General features: G+C 42.7%; 1 long non-coding RNA gene across 1 annotated transcript; it reads left to right on the top strand.

Annotated features, from left to right (window-relative positions):
- Window positions 1-894: 894 nt before the first annotated feature.
- On the top strand, window positions 895-10,936 carry LOC129342116 (uncharacterized). The gene is made up of 3 exons (XR_008598201.1): window positions 895-976; window positions 2,042-2,186; window positions 10,768-10,936. It is a non-coding gene; the product is annotated as an uncharacterized LOC129342116 (long non-coding RNA).
- Window positions 10,937-11,535: the final 599 nt, after the last annotated feature.

Below are 11,535 nucleotides of genomic sequence, written 5' to 3'. Positions count from 1 at the left end.
CCATTGGTTTTTCCAGTGGTCACTGATGTAACAGGTATTCGCTCAGGAGGGCGGGGAGAATTGGGGTGAAAAAAGTAGTTTTGGGGATGGAACAGCCTGGGGAAGAAGAGGAGAGGTAGTGACAGAGGAAGAGCCTTTGTCTGGTGTGGGCCTCAGAGTCACCATGTTCATGGAACTTCAGCTGTGAGCGAAAAACTGGTATTTTTTTTTTCCAGGCTGAGAAGAAGAGAGAATTTTCCAGACCTTTCCAGGGCTTTGTGAGTCAGAGCTAAAGACTTATTTCTCACCCCACCCTCACTTTGAAACCATTTTGCTATTCCCCTATTCTGTTGAAGCTTCCAGCTCTTTATTTCTGGTTTATTTGCCTTTAGGTAAAAACCATTTGTATAAGTGTAGTTCAGCTTCTTGAAAAGGGGGCACCCACAACACAGACTACTTGCCCGGCTCCTTTAAGGCTAAAAAGGTTACACTGCAATTAACACTGCATTTTCCTAGTAGCATCCTGCAATGCTCTATGTTCCCCCCGCAAGTGGCAATGGCAGAAGTGAATTCAAGGGTTCCGTATGTTGTTGATGAACTTTTCTGAGATCTTGCCTTTACCCCAACCCATTTAGAACACTGCACAATTACCTGACATATACTTAAGCCATAGATAAACAAGTATCTGATGAAGGGAGCTTTGACTCTCAAAAGTTTATATCCTGAAAATCCTGTTGGTCTTTAAGGTGCTACTGGACTCAGATCGTGATGTCCTTAAACCAGAGTTTTTAGCCTTTCCAGATGTGGGACCCACCTTTAGCCCCCAGGTGGCAGCAGAACTACAAGCATCTCTGACAGGAACTCACATAACATCACCATCACATGACAGAATCATACCACAGGAAAAGGTGGTGCCAGAGTTAGAGCTTCACAGATGCCAAGACACTGGGCAGAAAACCATGAGAGCTGTGGACATGAAACACAAGCCAAGCAACAAGTACGTACCGAAGTAACATGGCAGCCAAGCAAAACTCTTTTTGGAGGAATCCTGCCTACCATTGAGTGCCTCCCCATTCTGCCACTCTTGCAAAGAGATGATGGAAACATGGCACCCTTGCTCTCTGTGCTCAGTAGCTGCAGTTTCTTTAAACAGGACAGCTGATTACAGGACAGAACTGATTACCTAGCAGAACCTTTCTGGAATAGTTGAATTACTTCAACCTAAGTTACCAAGGCAACCAATATGAGACGTTGTGAGCTAACCAGTGTGAGAAGGAACCATGATATGGGGGTTGGAAGGAACTGTCAATCCCTGTTACTTTCATTGCTTTCCTATTCAGTAACTGGGCAGATGCCCATGGAATTTTGCTGATTCACACTGGTAGGAGCTGTGTGGAAACTGCCAGGCATAATGGATGCCTTGTTATTAACTCTTGCGCCCTGCTATTAGGAAACAATAACATGTTAGATACCACACACATTTCTGTTACTCAAATCAAGAAGCAGAATACAAGATTTATCTGCACAGTTATAGTCAAATGGTTTTCATACCTACGGGACTGCCTCCTCCACAGCAGCTTCACTCCTCTGAACAAGGTCTCTTGCAGGTGCCACCCTGCACATCGGCGAAATCAACAGCAACCCGTAAGCGGGCTTTCTCGGTGGTGGCTCCTACCCTGTGGAACAGCCTGCCTGAGGAGGTCAAGAGAGCCCCCATTTTCCTGGCTTTCAACAAACGATGCAAAACCAAATTATTCAAAAAGACTTTTTACTCAGATGGGAGGGCTATATTGTAGGGAGGGGATCTCAGATGATCTACTAATGAGTTAGGAACCATAAATTTCACCACTATGTTGTATTGGATTCCTGCTAATGCTATGACTTTGTGAATTTGTATCTATTTACCCTGTGGCATTGTTTATGGAAATGTTCTTGATATTGATGGTACTAATCTCACATGACATAATCTGCCTTGAGTCTCAGTGAGAAGGGTGGACTACAAACAAACAAACAAAATATTAACTCTCAGGGTTTGTTACATGTGTCTTATTTTGCTCTGCAGAGGAAAAAAGCAATATAACCTCCGCTTCAGCCTTGAGGAGAAAGAACCATCCACCTTCAGCCACTGATAGCTTCCCCATCAACTCGGAATGACTCAGTCTCCACCTTTTCATCCTCTCAGTTGCACCATGTGGCTGACAATCAAGGTGAATGGGTAAACAAAATCTGGAAGTTGTTTGCTCTGTTGTATGACTCCAGGTCCAGAGATGCACAGCAAGCAGGCCATCTTCTACACACACCATTTTGCTTTTTAAACCCAGGAGGGGTGGAGGTGTAAGGAATGACGAAAACTATTCAGGATGGTGAAAAACAAGGTGGATTGTGAGGAACTTTGGGAGGATCTCTCTAAATTGGATGAGTGGGCAGCAACATGGCAAATGAGGTTCATTGTTGGAAAGTGGAACGGGATGGACACTGGGACAAACAATCCTAACTTTAAATATAGGCTGTTTTTAAAAGGGTTCTGAACTAGGTAAGAGCAAGACTGAAAGAGGTCTTGGGGTTGTAGTGGTTAGCTTGATGAAAATGTCAATTCATTGTGCAACAGCAGTGAAAAAGGCACACTCCAAGGGAATGAGAATAAAACCCTGAGCCATTATGCTAAAGCATCTTTTCCAAACAAGTTTCCATCTAAAATGATATAAAGTAGGAAAAATCTTTCAATTCCCTATAGACTTGAGATTTTTTTTGTAATTTTAAATGGAAGATTAATTTTTGTCACATACTGTGGGTCTGAAAATGAATTTAATATACTGTTTGTTCTTTATTCCAACATACCAGCATGTATCCACCCAGCATCCATTCTGTGAACTTTGTGGAATGAGCTCTGCCTGCTTTCCTTTCATGCTGAAGCCCACTGACACCCCCCCCCCAATTTTTCCATAGTGATCAGTGGAATCTCAGAACAGCGTGGAGGGCAAAGTGAGAGTCTGTAGTGGGAGGGAGGAATATCAGAGGTACTCTTTAGCCCTCTGCAACAAATGAAAATGTTGTTCTGTCAGAGGATACATGCCAACATTCTTGGTAACTTAGGCATGTGTGGAAACATCCCATACCTTTGGGGACCTCATTTGTTCTCCTCCATCTTATCCTCATAATGGTCTGTTTTCTGTGGCAGAGTGTGGGTTTAAACCCAGGGCTTTTTTTTCAGCTGGAACGCGGTGGAACAGAGTTCTGGAACCTCTTGAAAATGGTCACATGGCTGGTGGCCCCGCCCCCCGATCTCCAGACAGAGGGGAGTTTAGATTGCCACCGACCATGTGGCCATTTTCTCTGAGGGCAACCCACTGAGTTCCACCACCTCTTTTCCCAGAAAAAAATCCCTGTTTAAATCTGAGTCTCTCAGATCCTCCTAGTCCAGCACTAACCACTACACTACACTGACACATACACATAAGTCAATGTTTTCTCAGAAAGAAAGAAAGAAAGAAAGAAAGAAAGAAAGAAAGAAAGAAAGAAAGAAAGAAAGAAAGAAAGAAAGAAAGAAAAGCTGTCTATTTAAAGATGCTTTGAATTTCCCAGTGAATGTGGAAGGAGGAGTATGAAACACAGAGTCCCCTCATGAGTTCTTCTGAGAAAGAATTCTCATCCAATCTTCCCCCCTGCTTCACAACATGACCTGCACCTAGAGGAAGGCAATGCAGTGGTGATCTGTGACCCTTTCCTTTGCTAGCTAAACTCTGCAGCTCTGTCCTGTGGAGCCTGGCCTCTTGAAGGACTAGGCCAAGATATTATTGCTATGTACAAAGCTTTGTTTTAGGCAATCCAAAACCAACAAAAGCCCTAAGCACGTTATGTAAAATAGTTTATAGAAACAAAGAAACAAAAAAAAGCTGGAGGATGAATGCATTGAATGAAATGGTTTGAAACAACTGCCATACAAGAGTGGAAAGACTTCTGGTCAAGTCCCAACTTGGCATAACAAAGTGCAGAAACTTTTAAAAACATTGGAAATCGTTGGTGGGAATACATTCCTGTGAGCTAACTTTATTAGGACAGAATCTTTATTAGGACTGTGCCAAAGTGTGAACATTTAGAACTTGAGAAAGAGGTGATCACAACAGTCACAAAGTGATAGAATATTGGAAATGGATGATGTGCAAAAAATTAGGTAACTTTTCTCCTTTCTCTGCCCTCACATGTTCTCTAAACATGTTATCTACATATGAAAAGTTCTGACCTAACAAGGCTGGAAAAGAAACTCCCTTTATGCCTGATAAATCTTAAATGGGCTTATGCAGCTCTGAAATTACTAGTTATGCATTTTACTGGGTTACCCTTTCTTGTCTACTCTGAACCAAACTAGACGGACTCGGGGAGTTGAGTATCCAGAACTTCACACACATTTTTTAAAAACTCAGCTGCTGGGCATGTGCAGCCCCTCCATGCCTGAAAACTGAGTTTCAAAATTACTGGGAGCTCCACACATGCCACTTACTGGGCATATCGGTTTGATCTTCAATTTATCCTACTACTTTGTTTACCCCTTTTTCCATCTAGTAATGATCACAACTCTGGCGAAACGGGGCCTTTCCTCCCACTGGTAGACCCCGCTCTGTCTACCCCTCCCTTTTCACCTCTGGCCGGGCACCTGAAGGGGCTGTCTCCCTTTCCTGTCTCCGGGTCGTTGCTGCCACCACTGTCCCTGTATGGGGTCCTGGTTAGGCGAGACAGTCTCCTAACCTCCCTCCTCTGCTAGTGGGCCCAAGCAGTTGGGGGACTATGTGGAACAGAAGAGCTTTCTTCCTTCATAAATTCCAAAACTCATTTATTTAACTTCTAACTATACACAGGCAAATATACAGTGAACGGAAGGAACAATAAAACAGAAACAGAAACCCCTACTCTATCTCCCTCATGCCCTAATGAGATGTAGTGTAGGGCAGGCCCCATCCTTTGATACCTGGGGTTACACTAGATCTACATCTCCCCTCAGAGCCATCTCTCCCTCCACTCTCCAGCCACCAACTGTCAACTTCCAACCCCCTCCACCAACTGACTCGCTCTCCCTCCAATCACATTCTACTCCAGAACTGGCCCCTCCCCTCTGCAGCCCATAGAAAGTTAACTCCACAAACAAAATGTTGTTTCTCTACAACAACATATGAACTTCTTGTAAGCCCACTGAGATATAACAGACAAAAACAAAGATGAAGAGCAGGATCACTATGGAACACTTCCAAATAGGGTTAACTACAGTTTGAGAGAAAAAATATCTTCTCTCTTAAGAATCTTAATGTGTGGAAATGAGCAACTGAAGCTTTCACAGTATGGAGGTTATCTGGTAAATAACATCCCATTAAGCCCCAATTAATGAGGAAGGTCATTTTTCTTCAGGACGGTTGGCAGCCCCATCTCTAGATATAGCAACTTCACATTGAGTATTATGCTTTTAATAAATACGAAGATGTCACTTTTTCAAGGAAAAGTCTCTTTTCTTGGCTGTGCATATGTTGCTGAGAAATTGTAATTTCTTAGTAACAGCAATATTTCATAGGCATGAAAATGCAATCCCACAGCTAATGCGCAGCTTCAAACACTGAATGCTTTGTGCTGTGTGGTTACTCAAGAAGCACAACCACCTATTGGATAGTACCCATAACTTCAGTAGCGATATGTGACAAAATTGCTCTCCATTCCATGGTCTTTATTGCACAGGAGAATTTTGCCACTTCTGGTCCCATACCTCTTCAGATTTTCTTCCAAATTGTGGATGCTTAATTCCCCCTTCAGATTTCAGTGCAGCGTTTCAAGGGTTCTCTTCTGAAGCGCAGGCAGAAAATTCAAAAGAGAATCCCTGAAACGCCACATTGAAATCTGAAGGGGAAGTGTCCAGAATTTGGAAGAAAACTGGAAGAGGCATGGGTCCAAAAGCAGCAAACATCCCCTGTGCAAAAAAGTCCTAGTTTAGTAACACCCTCCACTATGTTGCTGAAACAAGGAATTGGCTTTGAAGCTAATGTCTGCATTGTTTGAACATGTATTTGTCTAGTTGCATTAGATGTCTGTGCAGATATAAGCACAAGGCCATGTTTGAGTAATAATAGATTGGTATGGCATACTAAATCATTTTGGGTTTTTTCCCCTATGCATTGGCTTTTAAAACTTGAAGAGAAAGGTTTTAATAAAGAGATAAATAAATGTTTGTCTTCCCAGAGGCTCGTGAAATTTAAATAATTTTTACCCATTTTTGGCACTCCACACATTTCACCCCTCCCAAATTCCCAGAGTGTTTTTTCTGGTTTTTTTTTTTTCATTTCAAAGGAAGTTTTTAAAAACACACACAATAAACAGCTGGAAGAAAGCGTGCAGATAGACAAACAGTTCTGGGATTAAGGCACATTGAACTCTGGGCTGCCGTCCAGCATGAGAGACTACAAACAAGATGGGATGGATTTTGAAATGCTCTGAAAAACAGTGATGGCAGGAGAGGGGAAGTGCTTTTTTCTTTCCTGCCTGCTTCTTTCCTCTTTTCCAAAAAACCAGCCACCAGCAACATCTGTATTTACCAGTGTAAAGACCCACCTCTAACTGGAGATCCAGTTTGGTGTAGTGGTTAAGAACGACGGAACTCTAATCTGAAGAACCGGGTTTGATTCCCCACGCCTCTGCGTGAAGCCAGTTGGGTGACCTTGGGTCAGTCGCAGCTTCTCGGAGCTCTCTCAGCCCCACCCACCTCACAGGGTGTTTAGTTGTGGGAATATGTCATTATTATCCCTCCAACAATCACCCTGCGAGGTGGGTAGGGCTGAGAGCACTCTGGAAGAGCTGTATGTCATTATTATCCCTCCAAAAATCACCTTGCAAGGTAGGTGAGGCTGAGAGCGCTCTGGAAGAGCTGTGTCTGACCCAAGCCCCCGTCATTGGGGGGGTGGCTACTAAGGGGGACTGGGACATGGAAAATGGGGGGAGCCTACCTAGTGGAAGCTCCACTGCTGCTGCAGCTACTAATTCAGCATAGCAACAATGGGGAATCCACCAAAATTGTCATGTGGAAGAGGTCATTGGAAGACAATTTCTTTTTCTAATAAAGTTGTAAGCAAATTGTCTTGGTATTTAAATAAGTGGAAGTCAGGCTATTCCTGGCAAGTGAGCTGGCTGGAATGGGTCATAGGAATCCTATCACTTTAGATTTGTTCCATGAACATTGGATTCCCAGTTCAGGTTGCTGGGATCAAACTTTAAAGCCTTATATGGCCTGGGACCAGCATACCTTAAGGACCATCTACTCTTATATGAACATACCTGAGCATTACAGTAATTGGGGGGGGGGGTTGCTTTGTCTGCCTCCATCATCTGAGGCTAGGCAGTGGCAACTTGAGAAAGGGCCTTCTTGGTCGTGACCCCTCAGCTGTGGAATTTCCTCCCCAAGGAGATTCATCTGTCCCCTTCTATCATTTTCTTCTGGAAGTCATTTTATTGGTGATCCCTTATTGACCCTCCTTCCTGTTTGTTTCTTTTTTGCATATATGTATTGCTTTTAAAGTTGATTTTTAATGCCTTTTTAACTGTTTGCCATCTTGAGGCCTCTAACTGATTGGAAAGGTGAGATACAAATGTTTTTTTTAAATAAATTTCAGAGTAAATGAATGCAGCATGCAACATAACAGAGATTTCTGCAACGTCTCATAGGACATGTATGTTGGGCATTGATCTTTCGTAAGCAAATAGGACTGTCTCTATTTTCATCTGTGAAATATTAGAGAACAGGGAGTAGTCAATTGTCCACTATGACATCAGCAGCACAAAGAACACAGGCAGCTGTTTCTGTATAAAAACTCCACAAACAAAAGTAATATAATACCATTTTATTAGGACCAACCAAAGCACCATGGAATAGTAAGCAAGCTTTTGGGTCCCTCAGAACTCTGAACATCTGGCTGGATGTTCTGTTACAAAAGAGAGAGAGAAAGAAAGAGGTTTCAGAACATGATGGAGAAGCTCCTCCTAACCTGCAGCCAACATAGTGTAAAGATTAGAGTGTCAGGCTAGGATCTGGGAGAACCAAGTTCAAATCCCCACTAAGCCATGGAAGCTAGCTGAGTGACCTTGGGCCAGTCCACACTCTCTGCTTAACCTACCTCACAGGGTTGCTGTGGGGATAAAATGTAGGAAAGGAGAATGATATAAGCTGCCTTGGGTCACCAGCGGGAAGAAAGGTGGGGTATAAACAAATAAGTTTGTAGGAATATAGATTTACGGATCTAATCAGATTAAATTATGCCAGATGCAAACCCTGTTTCAAATTTAACCAAAGTCTTCTGAGACAGAAGAACAATAAAATGGTAACTTTCCTCGTAAGAATATGGAAGCCAGCAGTTCATCATGTTTCTCCTCAAAACTAGTTGGAAAACATGGGTCACTTGTAAAGCAAAGATTAGATGAAGTAGAGGATACTTGTATTAAGGATGCTGGAGATTAATTTTAGGTGATACACTAGGAAAAGAGGCAACAGAACTCAAATAATGGATTATTACTTAGTATTTGAAGGGCAGGGAAAACACCTTGGACCCCCCCCCCCGGGGCAAAGAATTCAGCTAGTTTATTACAAAACACAAGAGCCACCGAACCAAATCTATAGTCCTATCTATACCTTAGTTACCCTTAAATCTGGAACATATTGTACCAGCACTTTCTTACTACCTTAACACTAATCTGCCCTGACCTGGATAACCCAGGCAAAGCCAGCTTGGTTAAGAGCAGCAGGACTCTAATCTGGAGAACAGGGTTTGATTCCCCACTCCTCCACTTGTAGCCAGCTGGGTGACCTTGGCTCAGTCACAGCTTCTCGGAGCTCTCTCAGCCCCACCTACCTCACATGATGATTGTTGTGGGGATAATAATAAACATACACACTAAACTGCTATGAGTGGACATTAAGTTGTCCCGAAGGGTGATATATAAAACAAATGTTATTGTTATTGTTATTATAAAGCCAACCTCATCAAATCTTGGAAGCTAAGCAGGACCAGCCTTGGTTAGTGATTGGATGGGAGACCTCCAAAGAAGACCAGGGTTGCAGAGGCAGGCAATGGCAAACCACCTCTGTTAGTCTATTGCCATGAAAACCCCAGTTGGGGGTTCTGCAACCGTAATCCTCTTCCAGCTGCCATACCAAATTTCATTTATGGGTAACTTGGCTGTGTACTCCATTCAAAGTATTCTTAAGAAAAGGGGCAATAACTCACATAGCCCGTACTGCCTCTTTCTGGCTACTTCAAGAACAATGACATTATCTTGATGGAATCCAAGAATGGTGCATACAGAGCATAAAAAAAGCAAGGAAAATAAATTTTGTGTCTTTGTAAATGTTCTAAGAATGACTTACAAAAGAGGAGGAAGCCTGTATATTTTTCAGTCTCCTGCAGCATTTATACCAGAGGTGTTGATTTGGAGATGCAAGCCCACTGTCTCCAGAAAGAAACGTGATGGAAAGTGAAAAATTACTCATTTTCCAGCAACACATAAAAAGTCTGAGATTTCTGGCTTTACATTACATGCAAAAGAATGCCTTCTCCATCCCCTGCCAAGAAGCTGGAATGTAAATAATAGATAGCGGGACAAAGCAAAAGTGCCTGGTCACCTCCAGCCCCTCAGAGGAATTCAGTGCCAAGTGGGAACAGCAGCTAAAGCGATCACAGGGGCAGCCGCAACTTAAGGTTCCACGGCCCTTTGTCCTTGAAAAAGGCACTAACAGTTCAAATATAGTACAATAAGAGCAAGAGTCCAGAAGGCTCTCTGGGTGTGCATGGAAGTCCATTTGGGCTTGGCTGTTTCTCTCTGAGTAATGATATGGAGGGTTTGGCTTTGCCCTAAGGCAGGGGGGAAAGTTGTTTTGGCCCCAAGCCTGGTTTTAATTTTTGGCTTAATGTTAGCATAGGGTCCTTTTAGGAAATTCATTGGAAGATTGTTGCCAATACTACTTAAACCACTCAGCTCTTTGATAAAGGAGGAGATTCATTTGTGATGTTGATAGGCACAGGGGGAACCACAGAGTTAGATGAGTACCTCTAGCAACATCCACACATATGTGAACTCTTCTCATTTACCAAGGAGAGTCTCTATTATTTTTTGTTTCTCTTTCCCACCCCAGCCCCTGTTAACTATTGTCCCACTGTTTGCTTTTGGGAAGGTGCCTTGTTATTGCTTTGCGAGAGTAATTTGCTTTAGCGTCACTTCCTCCTTAAGGTCTCCAGCAATTATTTGAATAGGTGGATGAATGCCTCTCATCTTGAGCGCACCTGCCTGTAAATGCCATATGCACAAACTCTTAAGCATAACGCACAGCCTGCTGTTTCACACACTGCATCTGCTGAGCTACATTTCAAACTGTTGATGCCAGTGCAGGAGAATTATGATTTTCTTGTGTATCTTTAATCACAAGAAATTTCACCCTGTTTGTTTTTAAAAATGCAGGGAGGGTCACTGTAGAGTAAATGAATACAACAGAATATAATAGAGGGAATGGAGCTTGTGAAGTGATCATTGGTTTGATAATAAAGCAGGTACAGGAATGTCACTATTTTCATCTGTGAATGTTAGCAGCTATGTAGTCACTACATAGACCACCATAAATTCACCATAAACACTGGGGATTGTTTTAAATCTTGGGAAGGCTTGGATCAGATGGATTATCGATTCAACTTTTTGCTGTAGTCATTTTGTCTGAGAGCCTAAAAATGAAGGCTGGGTGTGATACATGTGGCATCTTTCCTCCTTGCTGTTCAGGTGGAGTTTGCCACCTTGAGTACCTGCAACAACCAGAAGAGAAGAGAAGAGAAGAGAAGAGAAGAGAAGAGAAGAGAAGAGAAGAGAAGAGAAGAGAAGAGAAGAGAAGAGAAGAGAAGAGAGGGATAGAGCAATTAGAACAAAACTGAAGGTACAACAAGACATGGGTACTAATAAATTAACAGGTCATAAATCACAATTTTTTCCTGAGTGGTAAATCCTGTGTATTATACCTTTCCCAAAGAAGATAACTTCGTTCCTCAGCATGTTTTGGGGGTGAATTTCTCGTGTGGTTTAACTTCTTTATAGATCATGATGGGCCTGTGTTTGAGGGCATATAGCATAACCCAAAGGGCACTTTGGCCCATAGGGGGTGGTGTTCAGTATTATCATGCACAAAAGACCATACCGAAAGTACAAAACCAACAGGTAACTTTATTCTAACCACAAAAAGAATATCAAAAGGCAACCTTGACTGCAACATCTTCAGAATGAAAATCACCTCAGTGATAAAGACTGGATTCTTCCCTCCCTTTTCTAAGGGCCAAGCTACACATGACGAATGACACTTGAATGGCAAGTGTATTTCTCCCTGTTCACTTGCCCTCCACTCAATCCACTTGCCGTTCAAGTGTCATTCATCATGTGTAGTTTGGCCCTCAGAGTGGAGATCAGTTGTAATTCTGAGAGATCTCCAGCCACCGCTTTGAGGTCGGCAACCCTACCAACACATGGAACTGGACTTAAACACAAACCAGAATACACTGC

The sequence above is a fragment of the Eublepharis macularius genome, chromosome 14 (genome assembly GCF_028583425.1).
Source record: "Eublepharis macularius isolate TG4126 chromosome 14, MPM_Emac_v1.0, whole genome shotgun sequence".
Taxonomy (NCBI): Eukaryota; Metazoa; Chordata; class Lepidosauria; order Squamata; family Eublepharidae; genus Eublepharis; species Eublepharis macularius.
The sequence above is the reverse complement of the archived record's forward strand: the minus strand, read 5'-3'. Positions and strand labels throughout refer to the sequence as shown.